Raw genomic sequence first — 10,726 nt, 5'->3', positions numbered from 1 at the left:
TTTCTTTTTAGAGGATGGACCCTATTAGGAGTCTATGAGAAAATTTGGTATAGAGAGTCCCTATTAGGAGACTTTGAATCCCTATTAGGAGATTCCAACCCTATTAGGAGTTGTGCCAACCTTGTTAGGAGTTGCAGTACAAAGATGCAAGATGAGCCCATTGCCCAAACATGCACTTCCAATTACAAGAAGAGCTCACTACCCAAACAAGTAATTAGACTTTTGGAATATAAATTCTTTATTAATTCAATCTCAGATCATAAAATAGCTTCACAAACTTTCCATATATCACTTTCACAAAAGTTTGCATATAATTGCTCAACATAATTTTGCCAAGATAACAAAATACCATGATAGAACAATTGTACACTTGAATTTTCAAGATGTCCTTTTTATAAATACCATGCATTTACACAAATTATTGCTAGGTAAAATAAGACCATAATACACTTTTCCAACTTAAAGTAAACATCTAGGATGTCGGCCCTAATTAGACAAGTAATTATTTTGTAAAAAAAATATTTCCTTTCATTTAATTTCACTATCTTGTTACATTGGTAAAACATGAATATCTTTTTTTTGTAAAGTTCACACTAACTTTTGAGGTTATGCATGTCATCATCAACATGTATACTATCTCCATCTAACTTTTCTAGTCATAATATGACATTGGAATAAAGTTATAAATAAAACAATACACTATTGTATACCAAATTCATATTTAGACAATTTTCTGAGTACCAAAAGCTAAGTATCTTTTTATCTGAGGTTTCCTATAAGCATGTACATCATGTGTTTCCATAAATGAAATCAATTACTTATCCTCAATAGCCAATTGTCAACATGAACCACATGCTCCACTTTTTAACAACATGATTAAGATCATCCATCTTTGAATCATACACAATGTCCATGGAAGATGGCTAAGCAATAGTATTAATATCATCTGTAGGTAAAGGATTCATACATATTTGCAAATTTTGATTAGGAGGAGAAACAAAATTATTCCTACTACCATCAAAATTATCAATGGATAAAGAATTAGAATCAATTTAGTCCTGAACCTTATGTTTTAAAGAATAAAATTTCTCAGTATCATGACCATTCTAGTGATGATATTGACAAAAATCTTTGATATCAAAAGATTTAGCTACCATTGTAGCTGGTAAAAGAGGAATAATACCTAGGAGGTGAAGTAATCATATTAGTAGTTAACAACCTATTTGAAAAGAAGTGGATGTATAAGTGGTATTGTGAGATGCAACAACAACTTGATCAATAACTACATTTTCATGTTTATTTATTTATCTTGACATAGTTGTTAAATTTTTTAACTTTATTTGGATTAGGAGCAGCATCACTTTTATCAACAAGAACAAGGGCCATTGAAGTGGTTATCTCAAATTGACTCACTTGTAATTGATAATGATGAAGCACTACACAAAGTTGTTGAAAAGAAGTAAATTTAGTAACCAAAATCTTATCTCTAATATCCTTTTATAAATTTGAAATAGACATACATTGAATATCAATATCAGGAATAAGATAGGAAATTTGAGTATGCAAATGCTTAAATCTACCAATAAATTCAGTCAGTTTTTCCTTAGAATTTTGTTTACAATGCATCAAATCAGTTAAATACACTTGTGGGCCAATTTTGTTTTGAAATTGTTGAATAAAAGCATTAGCAAGTTTAGGAAATTAATCAATAGAATAAAGAGTTAAAGAACAAAACTATTTTAAGGCCTTGAGATGAAAAAGTTTGAGCAAATAATTTCACTAAAATCCTATGATCATGAGCATAATCACTACAAAGGATTTGAAATATTTTAACATGAAGAATATGGTCTCCTTTAGCATTATAATTCTCAAGATGAGGCATATCGACTTGTTGAAGAATGGTATTACAAATAATATCTTGTGACAAAGGACTTCCCATGCACAAGTAGGGATACCAAACTTGGTTTGAGTTAATGATGTATGTTGTTATTGTAAAGATGATACAATTTGAGCCAAATTGATAATTATAGAATCATGAGAAGAAAGAGGAGGAATACCAACATTAGAAACACTAGGTAAAAATTGTATGAAGCTACAAGAATAGAAGACACAACTAGAGGAACACTAGGAGCTATAACTGGCATAGGAGTAGAATAAGTAAAAGGAAAATTATGATAATACGGTGGCAAAGTAGGAAGGGACATAGGAGGAAAACTCATATGAATAGAGTGAACCATTATAGTCACAAAAGAAGGAGTATAGGTAGGAATAATATGTAAAGGAATAGTAAAAGGTTCGACACTAGTGATAGGATGAGTCAACCCTAAATCTTGAGCTTCTTGAGCTAAAGGTTTAACATTCAAAAGAAAAAGGTTAGTAATACCACAAAAGAGATTAACACCTTGGTCACTATCATAAAGAACTTTCTTAAAAGCCTCTATAGCTTGAATAGAATCTTGATTATGGTTTTCTTGAAGAAGCCAATTACCAATTTTATCAAGTTCATTTCAAAGTTTTTGGACTTGTTTAGGAGGAACTCTTAAAGTATCATCCTCATCATGAGATGAGTGAGAAGAATTTTGCTCCATAAGAGGATTAGAATAAGGAAGAATCAAAGTTTCATCAAGAATCTTAAGTAAGAAAGGAGAAGACTCAGGTTCAAAAGTACCTATAAGTCTATGACTATGTCTAACCCTAAGATTAGAAGTAGGAATAGAAGTAATAAAGCTCATAAAAAATGCAAGGAAAATAAACTAAACTCTAGTACAACAATATTTTTTTGTATTTTGAAACAGATTTTGTAAATTTTTTTTTTTGTATTTTTGAATTTACAATACAAGAGCATAAACTAAATCTAATCTTAATGCAGGAAAATACTTAATAAAATTTAAGGAAATATAAAACCACAAAGCACAATAGGGCATCTAATTCTACAAAATAAAAGAGGGTAAGCATGTTGGGTTCACCAAAACGTATAGAAAGATTTATTGAAAACCCTCTTCTACAACCTCAATTTCCAAAACGAATGATCCAAATTGATTAAACATAAGAGAGTGTTTAAATTAAAAATGGATCAAGTGATGGAAAATAGGGAGAAAGGAGGTTATATGATCTTCCTATTGTGAGGGAGTATGTGCTTAAATCCTAAAATAGATAAAAGAAAAATACTAACCTTAAATCTAGAAAAAGCTATTTTTTGATGTCTGTATGTAGTTTCTAGAAAATTTATAACTTGTTCTAGACTAGAAATGTTGAGACAGAGAAAACCTAGAAATGTTTTGTCTTTTGAAGGGAGGTTGGCCTTGACCCTATTGGTAGGGAAAAATCTTACCTTATTGTACAATTATACCTTAAAAAGTCAACCTTGACCTGCACTGTTACAACAAAATTTTTGTTCATGGATCTCACAAGTTTGATGGAAAGGGTATCTGATTCTGCTCTCCAAATAGTTGTTCCTCACTTGTATCTTCAAGAAATGGTTTTTTTTTTTGGATGGGGTAGTTTTCCTTAGTAAAACCCCTATTTAGAATTAAAATTGAAATATAATTGAAATAATATATGAATAAAAAAAGTAAATGAAACTATTCACCTTGCTTATGTGGAATTCCTTGTAGAGGATTTGAATCCTTGAATCTAAAAGTGTAGATGCTCCAAATGTATGTAGGATGTCTCAAATCAATGTCATTAGATCTTGAACATGAATCTTGAATGTAACTTTGCATAAAAGAAGGTTTGGATGAATATAGATGAAATCTTCAACAAGAGGGCTCCATAGAGATTGAATCCTTCAATGGTTAACAATGGATCTCCTTGATGAATTGGATTCTTGAACACTTGAATGCTTGATAGAACTTCACTTCATGTATGCAGATACACTTCATAAAGGATAGCTACTAGCTCATAGAGAAGTAGATAACTTGTTGATATGCATGGATAGAAAGTAAATAGTAACTTCTCTCATACAATAGTGGATCATGGATTTCAAAATGAGGGAAGAAGGCTTCCTTATATAGAGATCTAGGGCACTAACTTGAAGAGAAGGCTGACATAGGAGCATTAAATCCCATTTAACCTTAAACCCTAGGAATAGACCTAGATTAAATGTAATTTAGGAGTCTAAAATTCCAAAACTTGAATTAGATGACCTAGAAGTGGGAAAAGAAACTTTTCAAAGTTTGAGATTCTAAAACTCTCAAAAATTGAAAATGGGATCTAGGGTCAGGGATCAGGTCAAGGTCATCATCAACCTAGGTCAAGGTCAAGGTCAATCTTTTCCCAAAAGGTCATCCTTGACCCAAAGGCCAAAGTATTCAGTTTCACAAAGTAGTTTGTTAGAAATAGGCTAAAAATAGAGAGAGAAAAAGGAAAAATAGGGGACAACTACCAAATTCATGCAAAGACCCATTCAAGGTGCTTGACATGACCTCAGACCACTTACTTGGAGGGATAAGTAGTCTTAACATGTAAGTTATTCCATTTTAAGATGATAAATTAATTAAATATTTAATGTTCAATAAATTAATCGTCATCCCCTAGTTAATTAATTAATTAAATTTAACTATAGTCCACTTGATAAAATCAAATGACAATCCAAAGTCAGAATTATCAATTAAATCCTTATTCTTCTATTAAATTAAATAATTGAACTATACCTATTTAATTTAATCCTACATCCCCTTTTATTAAATAAACCATTTAATAAATCAATTCCCAACCCTTAACCATTCCTAAACCCTATCATTATCCAAATTCAACTCATTCATGCATGCTAACCTCACTTAGCTAGATAATTAACCTATTTCATTAATGATAAGCCACTCACATCTTAATCCCCTCCTAAGATAAGCCTAATCCCCCTCCTAAACATGTGTACAAATTTAACCAAGGGTTAAGACTTCCTAACCCAAACCAAAGTTGAAATTCCATCCCATTCTTCTTACATTCCTATCCAAAGGACTTTAAGTCTCTTACATGAATTAATTGATCATTAAGGCCTATTAAATCCCTCTTCCACACTCCTTCTCCCTCATACCTCCCTTTGACCCTTCATATTGATCCTCTTCCCCCATCCAATCCCCTTATGACACTTGTTTCAAGGCTATGGATTTGAAAAACCACAATCCATGTGCTTCCCCCTTCCTTGCATCCTAACCATCCCTCATTATTTTTCCATCCTTGAATCCTAGCCATCAATCTCACCGACCCTTAGCTTAAAAATTGGACCTTCCCCTCTCAAAATTCATATCTACTTCCCATGCAAACTTATAATGCTATTTTGAGAGCTCACAAACTATCAAAATACCATCTATAATGGAAAAACCCCTCCATTCTCCCATTGTTAAACCCTTAAATCACCCTCATAATTGACACATAAAATTATCAAGGTTGCACTTGGGGAGCTGACCATACTTGGTTTTCTTTCTCCTTATGTTATCTCCTTCATCCTCTTGTAAAGTTTGTTGTATTTATTTAGTTGTAAATCTTAGATTCATTTTAATGTTCTTTACATACTAGAATTTTATAGCATACATTTTTCACTTACCTTTACTAATCAACAAAATTGATGTATTGTGCTTGTTGTTTTTGTGTGTTAGGTTTTTAACCCCATTTGCAAGTTTATTAGTAACAATACAAGAAGCATGTTCCCAACCATCTCATCCTTTTACACATAGCTAAATTGCATTTTTTTTTTAATGAAACCGCAACCACAAGTTTGAAGAAAATATTTTGTGAGGATGCAAACCAGAGAAGGTGGGATTGAGTTCATCATTTAACCTACCTACCATGTGGCCATTTAAGTATTATTTTTAATTCTCATCCTCATTCTCTTTGTAGGATCTCTTGTACATGCTAGTAGGTTCACTTGTAATAAATGTAGGACTATTCTACCAAAAACTAGTTCCAGAAAGTCCTACTAATCTTCTACCCTAAAACCTGTAGTGAAACCTATCAATGGGAATGCTTAATATAATTGTGTGATCACTCTCTAGCAAGACCACTCTATAAGTATCTCTTCTACAGCTTGAATTTTTTTCTTTTCTTTTCACCTATTTTACCACCATGATGTCACTAAGCTTGACCACATTCCTACACTATGAGATTATAGGATTTCCCCTGTGAGTTTGCTGGTACTTCTAACTTTTTATGTTCAATTCTTATAGGTAAAACAATGGGCAGTTGTTGATTTTTCTTTTATTTCCTTAATAGTCTATTTGAATTTTTTTTACTTTGGTTTTAAAAAATAAACAACTCAAACTCAATCTTGAATGGCATAAGAAAAACTTATAATGCTTTCAAATGGAATGAATGGTTAAATAGTGAACACAATCTTGAATGTTAAAATTTAAAAAGAATGAATGTGATGAACATTTGATTTGGGTATTAAAGAAAATTTGGGATCAAACACTTTGAATTAGTGCTTAAAACAAATTCATATAATATTGAATGACTTAAGGAAAAATCACTCTTATTCCCATACTTTTCAAAGATTTCCTACACATGATTTATTATGTTAACTTATTTATGATGTTGACCATCACTATAAAGTTGGAATAAAACTTTAATGCTAATCACTAGTGTCTTCTTGTCATTAATAGGAAAGACAAACTAAAAGATTCAAAAATAGAATGAACCAAGTGCCTTATGTGTATTAAGATTTTGCCTTTTAGAACATCTTTGAGTTCTCTCTTTCTTGCAAAATAGAACCATTTAAATACATGATGCATGTACCAAAAGTTGTTAACAAGATCATCTACAACAACCTATGAGTGATTTTAGCAAGTTCATCATCCTCTAGGAAGCACACCCCCTTTGCATAGAAGCTCAAACTAGTAAAATCCTCTTGCCAGTATATAAATGAGAAGAAGGGTAAACTTTCTTCTCCATCAAACAATTTTGGGCAATGTATTTTTGGGGGTAGCCTAAGGTGGGAAAATGTTTCCACAATTTCAACATGCTTAGAATAAATTCTTAAGTGAATCATCTATGTAACAAAAAAATGGTTGACTCCATAGATCTAATTACGAACCAACTTAGTAGCTATGCTTCTATCCTTGGTATGTTATTTACGATGAAAGGGAAACAAAATCCATCAAGATTACTCACCATCATGCTCCCCTAGTAGAGAGATAAGGCTACTTGGGTTTCATCTCCAAGATTCATTGTCCCCACAAAAGAGGGAATTCTATTTTCCATTCCTTGAAGATTATTTGATGTGTATCATTTGTTGATTTACTCTTGTATTGACTCACCTCTTCGATTAGAGGGACATATTGTACTGGAATTAGGAGACATCAAGTTGTGGGCCATGGAATAACATATTGAAACCAAATTGACCTTTGGGATAAAAGTGTACTCAAATTGTCTTATTTGTGCAAAAAGCGTCATTAAAAACATCTATAAAAATGTACACATTGGTTACTATAAAATCATCTTGCTAAAGAGATCACTTGTCTATCTCTCTCAAAGTTGCTTTGTCCTTTGAGATATTTTTTCTCACAATACATCATATCCATTATCAAAAGATTCTTATCCTTGTTGTTTGAAAATGGTTGTTAGAAAGTCTATTTGCAACAATCCTAAGTCTAGTTGGTTTTTTTACTTCACCTATTTTAAACAAAAAATAATTATGCCATCCTTTGATAAAAAGCCATTTCTTATCTACTTAGACCCATGCATTAGATAGAAGATTCATGATGTCCAACCTAAAGTAAAAGGTATACTTAGTTTAATCCATAGTTGAGATAAACCTAGTGGAAACCTTATGTCAGATCAGCCAAAACCCAAGTTAAAAAAAGTCAAACTTCCACAACCAATAGTTTATAGAGAAATAGAAGCAAAAAATAAGAAACATACACCTAATCAAAGACTTTCTAAACTAGATCAAATTGAGAGAGAATGTATTGAATTTTACCTACAAAATAAGTGAGACCATAAAATTCAAAACTTGACCTTAAGATGTGGCATCAATTAAAGCCTCATCAACTACACTAGCTATACCCACCTTGATTAGGTTCTTCTTCTTCCAACCACACTTTGCACTCATCCTATTATAGATTTTTTCCTTTAGGTTATCATATAGGTTCTTATCCTCCTTAAGCATTTCATAGATTCATCAACTTAGGTCATGCTTTTAAAATTCCAACCCCATCAAATTCAAAATCATAGATCAAAGTCCTCCATCATCTCCATCATACTTGAAAGTTTGATGTCACTTTGTTGAGAATTATCTACCCTACATGCTACATCCATCACACTATCTTAGTTATCCCTTAACTAAGAATTTTATAGGTTAATCTATCTTTGTCATTTGTGTCCCTGATGACCTTGATAAAAAGGTTGGGATCTACACTTGATCATCACTTATCTTTTGAAAGGTCAGAAGTCTACCTTAGAGTTGACACCATGATCACATCTCAAGCTTACACCTAGGGAAGAATCTCCTCTTTCACATTGAAATCACATCACTCATCCTTTATGTCTCCTAGGTATTATATCATTAGAAGTAGGATCCTTCCTACACATCAATCATATAGCTTTACATCCATAGAAAATTATTACATCATATTTGTCATTGTTGATCAATTTTATATTGTCTTTGATGTTACACAAATGTCATATCTTTACCACTTAGTGTATGCCAAGCTCATTCAAGTGATGGAGATAGTTTCTTATGTCTACTAAGAATTCTAGTGTTTTCCATGTTATGAAAATTGTATCTGTCAAATTCACTTGGACATCAAAGAGAAGTTCATAGAAGTTGAGTGTTAACTAAGCTCACTCAATTAACAAGAGAAAGTTGGATGGAACCAATGTTAACCAATCTCGCTCAATTACCAAAAAAGGTTTTGCAAATGTGTAGTATTAATCAATATTACTTGGTTAACACATGAAAACATTCTAGTGTTAGTGTATACCAAGTAGGGTTAGCTAATAAAGGATTTTCTTGTTTTGGCATATTGAGTTTTATGGATTTGTTTGTTGGTTATAGCTAACTAAGGAGATGAATAATAATTATTAAAATTTGTATTCAAGCCAACTTGAAAATGAATATGATATAATTATATGTTCAACTCAATGATTGAATGTGAGAGAGTGTGGAAGATAAGAATATGCTTAGAAGAAGTAAATTGGAAGCATAAGTAGGATATCTTTGTTGGGTGGAAAAGATTAATATAATTAGAAAGGATAAAGTATTTGAGCTAGAATTGAGATCTCAAATAAATAATACAATTGCATCAATAATCAAGTGATATCATTGTTACTCTTTAACCATTGTAGTAGTGTATCAAATCTCTTAGCAGAGTTGGCTTATCAACTATTTGCCAAATCCTCTAACAGGGTGGAATTTCTAAATTGAAGTGGCTTAGACCTCTAACAAGGCCACTCCTAATAGGGTGATTAAATCTTCTAAAAAGGTTACGCCTAATAGTGTTTTTTGTAACCTTTAATAGAGTTGGCTCCTAATAGGGCTCACTTTAGAAGAGTGAAAAACAATAAGTAGTTGCAATTAGTGATTCTCCCAAATTGAGTTTCCACATTAAATCTTGGTGTCACTTGTGTTCATGCTATTTCTTTAATGTGTATTCAATTAAGTTAATTAAGGTTATTCATAGATAATATCTTAAGGTCTGCATGTTCATTATTTTCTCAGTAACAATTAATATTATAGTATTGTAGAGTTAAAACATATTGTTAGTGCTAATCAAGTGCCTATGTGTTAACTAATTATCAATAGTTTCAATAGATTTTATGTGTTCTATTGAAATTTAAGGGATTTGAAATTTATTTTATTGGTAATTGATTCACCCCTCCCCTCTTAGTTACTCTTATATTTCCAACAATTGGTATCAGAGATTTTGGTGCTTGTAGAGAAGGTTTCAAAGACCTAAGCTAAAGATCAAGATGTCTTATAGAAGAGAGATTCCCAAGTTGAACAAAGATAGCTTTTAGTCATGATAAGAGCTTATAAAACTACATCAAGTGACCACTACTGATTTAGGTCTAAAATATTTGAATGCTTATTATAAGGCTCCTACTAGAAATTGATTGTAGAGGAGATTGCTGAAAAGAAGAATCACAATATCATGATGATTGACATTACATCAAGTTTTAACTATACTAAATTTTATGAGATCAAAGGGTGTTCTATTGCTCATGAGATGTGGAAAAAGATAAAGGATATCTATGGAGGTGATGATAATGTGAGAAAAGCCAAGGTAGAAAGCTTGAGAGGTTAGTTTGATTAGATGAAGATGAGAAAGGATGAAAATATTGCAAAATATGTTGACAGAATCAAAGCTAGTGTTAGTACAATAAAAGCCTCTAGAGGGATAGTTGAAGATGTGATGATGACAAGAAAGGTACATTTAATCCTTCTTCTGATCTATGAAATGAGATTTTCAACTATTCAAGAGATGAGATATGATCCAAATAATAAGACAACCTTGCATTCTCTAGTGGGAAGATTCACAATATTTGACCTAGATAACTATGATAATTATGTTCTTAGTTCTAGAAATCTTGAGTCTACATTTGAAGCCAAGTTTTCACTCAATAATAAAGATACAAAGTCTAAAGGAAAAAAATCTAAAAGTGAAGAGGAAGATAGTTTTGATAGTGATCTTGAAGCCATTTAAGCACTACTTGTGAGAAGGTATCCCAAGGTAAAGGAAAATACAAAGGTAAAATTTCTCTAATATATTTTTCCTTGTGAAATAGTTGGTCA

The sequence above is a fragment of the Cupressus sempervirens genome, chromosome 5, assembly GCF_028749045.1.
Source record: "Cupressus sempervirens isolate cs-2001-9-10 chromosome 5, ASM2874904v1, whole genome shotgun sequence".
NCBI lineage: Eukaryota > Viridiplantae > Streptophyta > Pinopsida > Cupressales > Cupressaceae > Cupressus > Cupressus sempervirens.
Note: the sequence above shows the minus strand (reverse complement) of the source record.